This window comes from Thermobia domestica, chromosome 16, assembly GCF_964235325.1.
Source record: "Thermobia domestica chromosome 16, izTheDome1.hap1.1, whole genome shotgun sequence".
In the NCBI taxonomy this organism is placed as follows: Eukaryota; Metazoa; Arthropoda; class Insecta; order Zygentoma; family Lepismatidae; genus Thermobia; species Thermobia domestica.
Window position 1 is genome coordinate 25,035,925 of NC_137469.1, and position 6,182 is coordinate 25,042,106.

The following is a 6,182-nucleotide window of genomic DNA, read 5'->3' on the forward strand; positions in this document are numbered from 1 at the left end:
GTAATCAATTTAAAATACGTCCAGTGTCTTATAATCTAAAATAATTATTAGTTACACCTATCCGTGTGCATTTCTAGACGTAATACACAAATCATATGAAAGTTTATAAATTTCAACTTAGCTGTCTCTAAATAAGAATGTATGATCTCTTCAATTTTTAACAAAGGGATATCAATCAATAATACAAGTGTATTTCTGTAGTTCATAACATCAAATCATATATGGCCATTAAAATTAAATTTCGTTTATTCAAACTTAACAAATGATCACGTAGTTTAAGCTGTTACCGCTAGATGGATCTATGATAGTAAAGCATTTTCAAACATAACAAATAGATAGCGTTACAGGTCTTTTTTCATTACTGCCAAAGAAACAGTTGTATTCGTCAGCTAAACGGTAGCTAAACGGTAAGATGATGGATCAGTAATGCAAGGGTTGTGAGTTCAAAACGCGTCCATGGCAACAAATATTATTTTTGTATAATTTAATGCTATGATCGTTACTAATAATAATAATAATAATAATAATAATAATAATAATAATAATAATGCAATTCAATACATAATTGCAATATCATACGTGCGTTACGTATAGTCCTTAAAGCAAACCAAAGCGGTAGGAAAATACCATAATTGTCCATTGCTGAGCAAATGCCAGGTAACAGGTATACAAAGTGAACGGGTAAAAGTTAAAAAAAAAAAAAAACTCGCACCACGGTTAAACAGTAATAATACCTGCAAAATCTAACGTTCGGTGCATCGTAAGTGCCGTGCGGCAAATATACAAACCAAATGGGCGAAAACTTACACCACGATCAAACAATAATGGCGCTATCAAAGCTACCGTTCGGTGCAGCGCAAGTGTCGGGCGGCGGATATACAGAGCGGGCGGAGCGACAATAATGGCGCCAATACAAAGCTAGCGTTCAGTACAGTGCAGCTACCGGGCAGTCGGCAAATATACAGAGCGGTCGGCGCGACGGTAATGGCGCCAGCGCAAAGGTCACACATACGTGATAAAATATACAAAGCGCGCGGCACAACAAAACCAAACGCTACTGGCGTCAGCGGCACCATCTAACACGCTTTATCAATCCAAGATAATTGCAAACTCATTACTTCAATTGAAAATGTAGTTATCCTATGTACATCATACTATATGATGAAATGTCGCCTTTTAACAAACAATTCGGCTTAATTTCACGTTAATCTCTTGATTTCTTAACGTAATAAATATATAAATCACTGTAATCATAGTTTAATCCCCTTAGCATACCTGGGACAGGTAAAAAAAAGGTAACCCTGTTTAATTCATGTAGTATACGTGGAAGGCGATATATGCTGCATATTCCTACTGTCTTGAACTTCCCGACCAATCTCAATCAAATTTTCAACATGGATGATGTTCGGACCTGGGATAGTTTTTATTTCAGTTTGATTTGTGCAACTTAGAAGAGGGAGAGGAGAAAGTTTTTTAAAAATATTCAAAAATGACCGATATTAGTGTCGAATCCACAGTTATCAGGATCACTAAGATGAACAGTGACACTTCCGATGCCATATATATATATATATATATATATATATATATATATATATATATATATATATATATATATGTAAATGATCTAAAACGATCGATATTATTGTGGTGCCAAAATGTCTTGAGCCGTGGCAAAAAAGGCGAACTAAAGCTCACACCCTCACACACCCACGCGTTGAGCCAATAAGGGTTCATCTATTGCCAAGCGAGATAAAGCGAGTGGAATTCCTTCAGCCGATAACAGCGCTTGCAATGGAAGGCTAGGGATCAAGTGAATGAGGTGTATCTATAGTGTCTAATCCATAGTTTTCGGGATCGCCAAGATGAAGAGTTACATTTCCGATGTCGTTTAAACCCAAATTTACCTGTTTATTTACAAAATGAAACACATTCCGTGCGAAGAACAGGTATTCTATTAGTAATATCTAAAACTGTTCTTTTCTTCCTGACCATTTTTAACACCCTCTCATTCGTTTCTCAGTCGACCCTGCTAATTTTCTCCATTCTTCCTCACACCCACATTTCTAAAGCTTCAAGTCCTTTTTTCTTCATTTTTGTTTAACGTTCGTGTTGAAACACTAGACACGAAGCATTTTATAAATCTTGTTCTTAACTCTTTATTCAAGGTCCCACAAAATAGTATTTCCTTCCTCCTAAAGGCTTCCATCACTATTTCTATCTTTGCTTCTATTTGCTCTTCGCACTTCATATTTCGCATTCATATTGGTGATCGCGGAAAACAAGTTCCAAACTTTCAACATATTTACACGTTGCATGGTCCCTACATCCTCAAACAAGTGATTTTTGAGTATCTGCCCGTTCGTTCGCCACGATGGATGTACACTGTTCTGTAAGCAGTATTGTTCAGCGTACTGTATCTGCATCAAATTTTAAAAATACTTATTTTTTTTAAAAAAAAGTAAACAAATAAAATTCCTTACACAGGATTTTCTTCCTACCCTAAAAAATAAGGATGAAAAAATATTACTCTCTAGGAAACGTCTCATATGATTTCTTTTATAAATACGTATTTCATATATTATTATTTCAACCTTCTGACACTTCCTCATTACATCAGTATATTAACAACTCTTCTCTCAGAGACGGCGTAAAACTCTAACACAGTCTTTCCCAACCTTTTCCATACTGCGGCTTCCTTTATAGTCTATAATACATGTGGAAGACTGCTTGCAATATATACGGTTAGTATTTATATTTCTTCTTTGCAGTAGTATAATCACGTTAGAGTGGTATGATACCTACTCTGTAATTGGATGGTCCTGGGTTTCAAACCTGAGGACGGACACCTTGACTAAGAATTTTGTAAATATATAAATAAATCCAGGGCGTAAGCAAAACTAAGCCACAATAGCCTACCCATAAGGTACAGAAAAAAAGTATTTTTCTGAAAAAATGTATTATTTTAACAAGTGAACATTATATTAAGTGTATAACTCACCGAGGTACATAACTTCAGTCAATATAATGGTCGCGGTTGTCTTTCAGCCACTAACTTAACAAATGTCAGGATCAAACGAGGAAACTTTTAAGCGATCGATCATTTAACTTAAAATGGTGTATTTCTCAAAACTATGTGTGCCTTTCTCAGATTTTCTTGCAGACCCCCTGAGATAGTTTTGCGGACCCCAGGTTGGGAAAGGCTGTTCTAAAAGGGTACTAGCCATTTACGGCTAGTCTTGTGTATTCTCTAAGTGCTATTAACTAGTTAGTATAACGAAGCAGTACCATCCTGTCTCATTCTCATAGATTTAGAGAAGGCATTCGATAATGTTTGGCATTATGGTCTCATTAAGAAAGAAAAGGCAGACCTTCAAACTTCTGATGTGCTATATAAGCTAATATATTCTTTCATATCAAATCGCATTGCTTATGTTACAGTTGGTACGGCACTCTGCTGGCCGATTTTTCCTCCTACCGGAGTACCACAAGGATCAGCTCTCAGTCTTGATTGTATATATAGTATCTTGGGTAAAGATGCCCCACTGAGTGAAGACGCCCCTGTTCTCATTGCTCAAAGCCTGTGACTCGTAGTCACAGGACTTACCATGAGTCTGAAAGGGTACACAGTCTTGAGTAAATATACGCGGAAGTTGCATCGGAGAAAGAAACTGCCTTTGTTCAGGTCTGCTCACAAAGCTAAGTTACTCTTATTTCAGTGTCTATAGTTTTAGAGAGTGAAACCTAGTAATGCTCTTGACGGTAGTTAAATAGAAGTATAGGAATAAAGCATAATTGCTTAAGAACTTCAGCCTTTTACAAATGCTAATATGCTTTGTTGTGTTTCTGCGTTCATGAGTATGTCACGTGATCGACTGGAGCGTCTTTGCTTCAGAATTGGGAAAGTTGCCCCAGTGAAATCGAAGCAAAGATGCCCCACTTTATAACATTAAAGGTTTAAGATTTCTGTTCGGGACAACCAGTTTAAGACATGTTGCATGGATTGAATATGAAACACTAATTGTTCTGTAATAATCTGTAATTAATTGTTCACTCAGAAGCAAACGGGCGATTCCCGTTTGGAGCAAGGGCTAGGTTCCCTGGCTGAGTTGCTGCTTTCAATGATGTAGTATTCAATTTATAAACCTTTTTTTTTTCCTTACGTGACCAATATTAGACTGAATGATCTTCTTATAATGTACAGTATATGACACTAGTTGGTTAGCAAGCTAAATCAAAAGAATGTGCATGGATTGAGTTTTAATCCATTTGTGCGAGCTGAATATGTATGAGGATTGTTCAAAGTACTAAAAAAATATCCTTGGGACACGGGTCCTGCGACACACTTGATTTGTCATAACTTTCTTTATCTGGTTGAATTATTTGAAAAGGCAAATCTCTGGGTGAATCAATTATCCCTTCATTGCAAAATGAAGAGCATTTCCACTAACAAATCAGATATCATCATAGGTGTACCAGTGTTGTAGCTAGCAAGTTGTTATAAGGGGAAACATTACTTTTCCAGGGAGCAGGTTTTTACATATTAAAAGAAAGCCGTCCTCTCCTCTAGTCTAGTGGCTAATACGTGTCCCTTTGGTGTACGAAGTCCCGGGTTCGTTTTCCGGTTTGAACGCCTTGGAAAATTTGGATGATTACGGTGGCTTGGATTTAAACTGTAGGTTCACTGCATGTCACTGCATTAATTGTGATGGCAAGAATCCAAGTTTGAAAAAACTAAACAAATAATAATATGTAAGGTCCACAATTTCCTTTTCTCTTTTATTTTTATCCATTGTTTACAAACGGATTTAGAAAATATACATGGAGAATACTTGTCATTTTGTCGAAAATTTTGTTTATAATTGGATAGATAGTTAGTAGAAACTAAAGCTAGTAATATTAGTGATACAAAGGCGTAGTTGCCTGTTTCTATGATGTTTATGAACACATTTTGAAAAATTGTGAAACTGAGGCATCTTTCCCTCACATGCATGCCGAAGATGCCACACTTGAAGGTTTTTATAAATGGTTTATTTTAAGTTCTTAAATTTACTGAAATAAAAATTTCTTTCGAGATATTACAAACAAGACATCAATCTTCTAATTGATCATAAATTCAACAACCTCACCTCAATTACAGGAGTGGAAAATGAGTAAAAATGAAAAATTGGGACATCTTTATCCAAGTTACTCATGTTTCCGACATCCAAATGTTACATTAACAGTATTATACTGTGGTATATATCATTTACATGGAAAAATCTATGACATGGTGAGATCTTTTCTGACGATTTTCTCAAAATTAACTAAACCACTTTTTTTTTCGTATTTGATAAATACCCTAACAGCACAATCACATAGCAGGCATATGCCAATCATGTTTCCTCAGGTACATAGGAATGTGCCCAGTATGCGCCTTATGTACCGGTACCTCTGAGAGAGAAATCACATGGATGGTAAGTGATATTCACAGTCTATGTCTGCTCCTAGCCACATGCCTGACATGTATCTGGGGAACGTGCCTAGTATGTTCTAGTTATGTTCCCCAGAGTGCGAAACTGAGTTAGGTATATAAATGCTATATTTGTGGTACATAGCTGCAAATATCAATTAGGTGTAACAAGTACCTAAGACTGTAGGTAGCTGAAGTACATACTTAGCACATGAATATCATATGTGCCAAGTATCGGGTACCTAAAAAGTAGCTGGGACACCTAAATGGCACATGTCTAGCACATCCTGTGCTCTTAGGGTAAATGTAACTTATTTGTCCTGAAATCTCCAGAAGGGGTAGTTTATTCATTGGAGTAAGGTTTTAGCGCGAATTTCTTAAAACATGACTAAGGTATTTTTTTTACATTTCTTAAATAAATATCGCATTACTAACGTGACTGTATGCTATAACTAATTTCTCCTGAAAAATCCATAAGAGGGCATTTATTTTGAAAATATTTTCTTAAAAATTATTCAGGCGATTTAGTACATATTTCATAATAGATGTTTCATTAACAGTGTTACAATACAAATAAATAATTTCTTATGGAGCATTCCTCAAGAAGTTTGCTTCTTTAAGTGGGTTCCTTTTGGGAAGTTTTCCCCCCAAAATAACTCAGGCGATTATGTTAATATTTCATAAATAAACATTTCATTAATAACTCTTTTATGTTAAGTAAATTACTTCT